Genomic DNA, 8,350 nt, shown 5'->3' on the forward strand with positions numbered 1-8,350 from the left:
CCAGTGGTGTTCCACAGGTCTCTTCCTTAATGCCACTGCTGTTCCTGCCAGAGCCTTATATCATACGCCTGTTTGTGGATAGTGCTAAACGTACAGAAATAAAAGAAAGACTCAGAACAGGAACAACCCCGTCTCTAGAGGCTTTGTCCTCGAGACCATTGCTGTTCCTGTCCTATTTGTACAACTTGCTAGAAACTCGAAGCCGATCTGTGATACGTTTGCGGATGATACTAAACTTAGAAATATAATCAAAACTCGGGATAGCAACAACTTACTTAAACAGGTTCCAATTTTAGATACCATAGCAGAATTAAGATTCAGACCCTCGTCTGATCGTTCTGTGGAAGGTAAAGGATGGCGGAATGACATTCAATGGTAGAACATCTAACGCCTCCATTTTTCTTCTTCATACCCACTATAATGCTGTTACAACCTTCCTGCTCAACACTAACATTTTCCGAAATGTATCATCCCAACAATCTCTATCTTGACGGTTGAATGTACGTTTCAATTCTCTCTGTCTACGGACAGAAGACACACACAACCGGCTTTCTATAGCACATGCTATAATGTCATTTTCTCAAAAATATTTCACCCCAGCAGCCACACAATTTCTTGAAAAGGAAATGGAATGATTTATTGGGAACTGTGTAAAGGGATTATTAGTTCCGCGTCTGACAGTTTCCTTAGCGTGTCAGCAGACAGAAGACAGAAAGGCATTTTTAGTGCGTAAATTATCAAAATTCCCTTGGACCAAGTACAAATATGGAACATTGGAACGAGTTCAGGTTGTGCGCGACTGGCTTATCTAACATGTAGCAAATACAGGAAACTACGCAAGGACGGAGGGGTTGCCACAGTCTTAAAAAGGGAGTTGCATACTGGTTAACAGAACTTTTTTTCAGGTACATGGACAAGAAGCTCCGTAATTATCACAGGTTATAATAGACACAGTATGCATTACCATTTTGGTTACCTATCTTGTAGAGAGATTTGCTCGGGGTTCCACGATACGTAAATGAAATTCAATCCTAATGTAGTTGCTACAGTTGCTAAGGTTTAGAGAAAACATTAAGATTTCCAAGTTTCTATTTAAATAACTGTCAAGTGAACCTTAAAAATAGGGACATAAAATGGTCCGCTAAAGAATCGAAAAGCAAGAAAAGAGTAAGATATATGATGTAAGAGAACTATAGACGAGCGGAGCAAGATTAATCCAACTAAATGACATGCGAGAAGGTATATGGACTCCTATCCGAATATGCTTGTAGTTGATGCAAAGGTCTCGAGGGAAGTGCAAAGCTAAGAGGAATACATTAAGATTACAGGACAGACTCCAAAGCTGGTCTGATACATGGTTGATGAAGTGCAACCCTAGTAAACGTAATGTTATGAGGGTGATCTCGACAAGATTATCATACAGCAGGAGACAAGCTGCAGGAATCTGCGTGCGAGAACTTGCTAGACAGTTCGTTCCGGACTTTTTGCCACATTGGGAAAATAGCTGAGGATACCAATGTCTGCAAGCAAATATCAGAATTGCTTCATGGATAGTGAAATGTTCGGCAAGGTGTTCACAACATACACAAGGCCAAAACTAGAATATGCTTCTCGAGTTTGCTCACCCTATCTAAAGATGTACAATTAACCAACAAAGGAAGGCAACAGAGATGGTACAAATTTAAGAGCTGAGAAATTGGATAAGGCCACAGGCCTTAGATTTACTGTGATAGACAAACAGCTTGTCGAGAGTTGTGGGACTAAACCCTTCAGAGTTTATAACGCTAAACTAAAGAAACGTACAGAAATTCAAAGGGTTGTATGATAGTGGAAATGGGCGATTTCAATGAATGTAGAGCATTCAGTAGGTCAAGAAAATAATAAACAAAAGAGAAGTCATGAGACACGATCGGAAACTCTTTACCCATAAAGCAAACATGTAATTACGAACGTTGAGAGAAAATGTAGGAACTCGAGAAAATGCTACATACCGTAAATAAACAAAGTTTAAACTGTGGATGATCCAAGCTAAAAGCAATGTCCTCAAACGTAAAATTATTTCCGAAATATATGCTACAAATCATTCAAGGTTCTTACATTACTAATGGCAAGCAGAATATAAATAATTTTGACGAGTTCAATTTTTCAGCGAGTAAAAATGCTTTCACCCCAAATTTCACCTTTAGTACTTATTCGCAGCAGCGTCAACAAAGATTTAGCGACCCCTATGCTTCGTCAGATTCCTTTCCCACTACAATGATTCATCGTGGAATAGTAAATATTTCATATCAGTAGCAACCTTTACAGGAGATTTGTTCAGAGACATGTATTACGTGAGCCTTCAGTGGCAAATCCTGGATTTTACCAAAGAGGGGACCTTAAATTTTGCCTAGTTTCTGTTGCTATGACCTTGGTTTCATTAGCAATAAACCTTTGTGATCCTTTAGCTATGCACACATTTCTGAAATTCTGGAAGGAAACGAGTACCGTAATGTTCCTCTTTTTTCTGAGAGAGAGAGAGAGAGAGAGAGAGAGAGAGAGAGAGAGAGAGAGAGAGAGTGGGGTACGCGAGAACAGACTCGGGAGCTGGGCTCACTGTTTCCCTAAATTCGGTTATGTTCTTGCACGTGGAGGACCGGCCCTTAGGATACTGCAACGGGTGCGAGGAGAGGCACCAGGGCCTTCCGATTGAAATGGGCCCCAAATCTCAAGCAAAAGGGGCTAATAAATCGAAAACCGAGGAACTGAGCAAGTATTTACTAAAAGTGTGGCGCATTCACAGGCCGCCCAGGTTCGAGCGCATAGTTTCGAATCGTGGTTGCGGAGGTCAGCCCACAGTCAACCCAGATGTTCTTCCACCCTTGTGGAGGGATGGAGGTTGGCCGATGAAATAGGTACCTAGGTCAAGTTAGACTATATATAGGTAGATAGATAGATAGATAAATGGGATAGGATAGAATAGGGGAGAGAGAGAGAGAGAGAGAGAGAGAGTGAGAGAGAGAGAGAGAGAGAGAGAGAGAGAGAGAGAGAGAGAGAGAGAGAGGTAAAGGTAAGAGAGCGAGGTGCATTTAGGGAAAGGGTACAGTGTACGCAAGTTAAGGCAACATATATTGATGGATTTGGTAGGTGGTCGTTAATTTTGCGAGCGAGTCTTGTTTTTCTCGTGTGTCTATAATATATATATATATATATATATATATATATATATATATATATATATATTTTCTTATTATACTTTATTATACTTTGTCGCTGTCTCCCGCGTTTGCGAGGTAGCGCAAGGAAACAGACGAAAGAAATGGCCCCCCCCCCCCCCATACACATGTATATACATACGTCCACACACGCAAATATACATACCTACACAGCTTTCCATGGTTTACCCCAGACGCTTCACATGCCTTGATTCAATCCACTGACAGCACGTCAACCCCGGTATACCACATCGCTCCAAATCACTCTATTCCTTGCCCTCCTTTCACCCTCCTGCATGTTCAGGCCCCGATCACACAAAATCTTTTTCACTCCATCTTTCCACCTCCAATTTGGTCTCCCTCTTCTCCTCGTTCCCTCCACCTCCGACACATATATCCTCTTGGTCAATCTTTCCTCACTCATTCTCTCCATGTGCCCAAACCACTTCAAAACACCCTCTTCTGCTCTCTCAACCACGCTCTTTTTATTTCCACACACCTCTCTTACCCTTACGTTACTCACTCGATCAAACCACCTCACACCACACATTGTCCTCAAACATCTCATTTCCAGCACATCCATCCTCCTGCGCACAACTCTATCCATAGCCCACGCCTCGCAACCATACAACATTGTTGGAACCACTATTCCTTCAAACATACCCATTTTTGCTTTCCGAGATAATGTTCTCGACTTCCACACATTCTTCAAGGCCCCCAGAATTTTCGCCCCCTCCCCCACCCTATGATCCACTTCCGCTTCCATGGTTCCATCCGCTGCCAGATCCACTCCCAGATATCTAAAACACTTCACTTCCTCCAGTTTTTCTCCATTCAAACTCACCTCCCAATTGACTTCACCCTCAACCCTACTGTACCTAATAACCTTGCTCTTATTCACATTTACTCTTAACTTTCTTCTTCCACACACTTTACCAAACTCAGTCACCAGCTTCTGCAGTTTCTCACATGAATCAGCCACCATTAAATTTTAGAGAGAATAAAAAGATGCTCTGGAAGGAGGTAAATAAAGTGCGTAAGACAAGGGAGCAAATGGGAACTTCAGTGAAGGGCGCAAATGGGGAGGTGAAAACAAGTAGTGGTGATGTGAGAAGGAGATGGAGTGAGTATTTTGAAGGTTTGTTGAATGTGTTTGATGATAGAGTGGCAGATATAGGGTGTTTTGGTCGAGGTGGTGTGCAAAGTGAGAGGGTTAGGGAAAATTATTTGGTAAACAGAGAAGAGGTAGTGAAAGCTTTGCGGAAGATGAAAGCCGAAAAGGCAGCAGGTTTGGATGGTATTGCAGTGGAATTTATTAAAAAAGGGGGTGACTGTATTGTGGACTGGTTGGTAAGGTTATTTAATGTATGTATGACTCATGGTGAGGTGCCTGAGGATTGGCGGAATGCGTGCATAGTGCCATTGTACAAAGGCAAAGGGGTTAAGAGTGAGTGCTCAAATTACAGAGGTATAAGTTTGTTGAGTATTCCTGGTAAATTATATGAGAGGGTATTGATTGAGAGGGTGAAGGCATGTACAGAGCATCAGATCGGGGAAGAGCAGTGTGGTTTCAGAAGTGGTAGAGGATGTGTGGATCAGGTGTTTGCTTTGAAGAATGTATGTGAGAAATACTTAGAAAAGCAAATGGATTTGTATGTAGCATTTATGGATCTGGAGAAGGCATATGATAGAGTTGATAGAGATGCTCTGTGGAAGGTATTAAGAATATATGGTGTGGGAGGCAAGTTGTTAGAAGCAGTGAAAAGTTTTTATCGAGGATGTAAGGCATGTGTACGTGTAGGAAGAGAGGACAGTGATTGGTTCTCAGTGAATGTAGGTTTGCGGCAGGGGTGTGTGATGTCTCCATGTTTGTTTAATTTGTTTATGGATGGGGTTGTTAGGGAGGTGAATGCAAGAGTTTTGGAAAGAGGGGCAAGTATGAAGTCTGTTGGGGATGAGAGAGCTTGGGAAGTGAGTCAGTTGTTGTTTGCTGATGACACAGCGCTGGTGGCTGATTCATGCGAGAAACTGCAGAAGCTGGTGACTGAATTTGGTAAAGTGTGTGAAAGAAGAAAGTTAAGAGTAAATGTGAATAAGAGCAAGGTTATTAGGTACAGTAGGGTTGAGGGTCAAGTCAATTGGGAGGTGAGTTTGAATGGAGAAAAACTGGAGGAAGTGAAGTGGTTTAGATATCTGGGAGTGGATCTGGCAGCGGATGGAACCATGGAAGCGGAAGTGGATCATAGGGTGGGGGAGGGGGCGAAAATTCTGGGAACCTTGAAGAATGTGTGGAAGTCGAGAACATTATCTCGGAAAGCAAAAATGGGTATGTTTGAAGGAATAGTGGTTCCAACAATGTTGTATGGTTGCGAGGCGTGGGCTATGGATAGAGTTGTGCGCAGGAGGATGGATGTGCTGGAAATGAGATGTTTGAGGACATTGTGTGGTGTGAGGTGGTTTGATCGAGTAAGTAACGTAAGGGTAAGAGAGATGTGTGGAAATAAAAAAGAGCGTGGTTGAGAGAGCAGAAGAGGGTGTTTTGAAATGGTTTGGGCACATGGAGAGAATGAGTGAGGAAAGATTGACCAAGAGGATATATGTGTCGGAGGTGGAGGGAACGAGGAGAAGAGGGAGACCAAATTGGAGGTGGAAAGATGGAGTGAAAAAGATTTTGTGTGATCGGGGCCTGAACATGCAGGAGGGTGAAAGGAGGGCAAGGAATAGAGTGAATTGGAGCGATGTGGTATACCGGGGTTGACGTGCTGTCAGTGGATTGAATCAAGGCATGTGAAGCGTCTGGGGTAAACCATGGAAAGCTGTGTAGGTATGTATATTTGCGTGTGTGGACGTATGTATATACATGTGTATGGGGGGTGGGTTGGGCCATTTCTTTCGTCTGTTTCCTTGCGCTACCTCGCAAACGCGGGAGATAGCGACAAAGCAAAAAAAAAAAAAAAAAAAAAAAATTACATATATATATATATATATATATATATATATATATATATATATATATATATATATATATATAAAACCTCTTGGAAGTCTGAACATGGTAGGTCTGTAGATTGTTTAACTGTCAATCACCGAGTGTTCTTTGGCATATATTCCCTGGAAACAACTTTGCGCGCTTCAGCAAGCATTCGGCTGCTGTGTAATCCTGATATTTGGTGTTAGATATCCAGCCCAGTCTCTCTGAATTCGCTCTAGTTCTATTTTGTTGGTTTTAGCTGCAACAGTCGTGGCTCTGGGGACATAAAGTAGGAGTGGACGGATCGGGGCTTTGTATAGGCGTAGTCTGGTTTAGGTGTTCACACGTCGATCAATACAGCCCAACTAAGGCGTGTCGTGGCTGGGCGGCAAGCTTGCTGTTGATATAACTGTGTTGTGCAAGCGAATTGTGGAATGTGACGCCAAGTACGGTGTTACTAGTGGTTACTTGGATTGAGGTTAGGAGTGCGGGTTACTGGGGTGAAGTTAAACGGGGAGGCAAGGTCTTCCAAGTCCTATAAGGGAGCTGAAGTGGGTGATCTTGGGCTTTACCGGGTTACCTTTGATACGCCACTTGAGCTCCCACTGAGAGACGTGATCAATCTCGGCTAGGGCTCAGTAGTATAGAGGGTCAAATGCTCTGCCTCGCACCATCGTCGGCCGAGTAGCGTTCGCGAGTCATGGTGTATTGGAAGGGCATGTCACCTATGTATATGGTGTACAGTGCTGGCGAGAGCACGGAATCCCGAGGCAGGCCAGAATTCATTTGAAATTGAAGAGGAAGGCTACTGTAGTATCTGATCTGCATCTTACTGTTGTGCAAGAAGTGGCAGAGGAGTTTGTGTATGGGCTGTAATAGGTTAAACTGCGCACATATTTTGTAGCTCAGGCTTCTGTGCCACAGTGTACTGAATGCGTGTTCAAACTTTCCAATGATAAAGTCAATATTGCATCTTATGTAGTAATGCGTTATGTAATTAGTCCATGTTAGGACGTCTTGTGTCGAGCAGTATGGTCTGCAGCCGAGCTGTTTGCGGGTGTGTCAGTGTCTTCATCAGAGTCTTTTGTTAAGCTCTCGAGCGCTTTTCCCAGAGACTCGAGCAAGCTTATGGGCCTGTAATTACCCGGAATTGTGCAATTTTTACAATGTTTAGGAGCGAGTATTATTGTGGCCTTTTTAAAGAGAGTTAGGAAATAGCCGGGAACTAGCTAGGCGTTGTATGTGGGGGTAACGGCTGCAATTGTGGAGTCAGGTAGGTTTCTACACACCTCGTCAACGACGTCTGAAGCTATTTTCAGGCATGTCCCCCAGCAAAACCTCGACTTCGGCATCCATTATGGGGATGGTTAATGTGTTGTCTGGGTTTAGGTTGGCAATGTTAATATTTTCTTCGGGCGCTGTGTGGTGCGTGTTATTCCGATTCAAAGCCAAAATCCCGCATATCTCTTGCGCTAATCGAAGGTTGATTGGTTGGGGATTGAAGACTTGAATAGTCTGGGGGTGACCTCGTCTGAGTCATTAAGGAGTCTGTCGATTTCTGTCAGTGAGTAGGTATGGGGTTGGGATTAGATTGGATTATAAAATCTAGGCTTATAAGCCAAGAACTCTACCATCTAAGGCTATTTAGCGCTCTAGTTACGGAGTTGGAATTCTCTTTTCAGCTAATTTGTCTCCAAAAGTCACGCGGGTATTCGAATTTGTTTTTAGACGGTCGTCTAAAGCGGTTCAGGATGCGGTCATGAAGGACAGCGAGATCCCACTGTCCTTGGCGTAACCCGAATGTATTTAGTTGTGATCTGTGTCTGTATCATACTACAAATAGTCGTTGTTTTGTCTGAGGTAATGAATCTCTACCGGCGTAGATTGAATGTAGTTCTGGGGATTTCAGAGTTTTCCCGCTTGCAATATTGCGGAGTAGATGTGTTCTACTTGCGTGTCTGTCTCCGTTATGGATTTGCCATTATAGCAGAGTGTTATGTTACTGTTACAAGACTCACAGTGTGCTTGTTCCTGCCTAAATTTTGGGTTGTGTTTGAATGAGGACTGTGTTTGAAGAGATGTGTAAAATAACGGGTTATGTGGTCTGAACTAGGGAATGAGCCTAAGGTCAGGTGATGGTGTAGATATGTGCAGGAATGAATCAATGATGATATAAAAGACCTTT

Source organism: Panulirus ornatus, chromosome 2, assembly GCF_036320965.1.
Source record: "Panulirus ornatus isolate Po-2019 chromosome 2, ASM3632096v1, whole genome shotgun sequence".
In the NCBI taxonomy this organism is placed as follows: domain Eukaryota; kingdom Metazoa; phylum Arthropoda; class Malacostraca; order Decapoda; family Palinuridae; genus Panulirus; species Panulirus ornatus.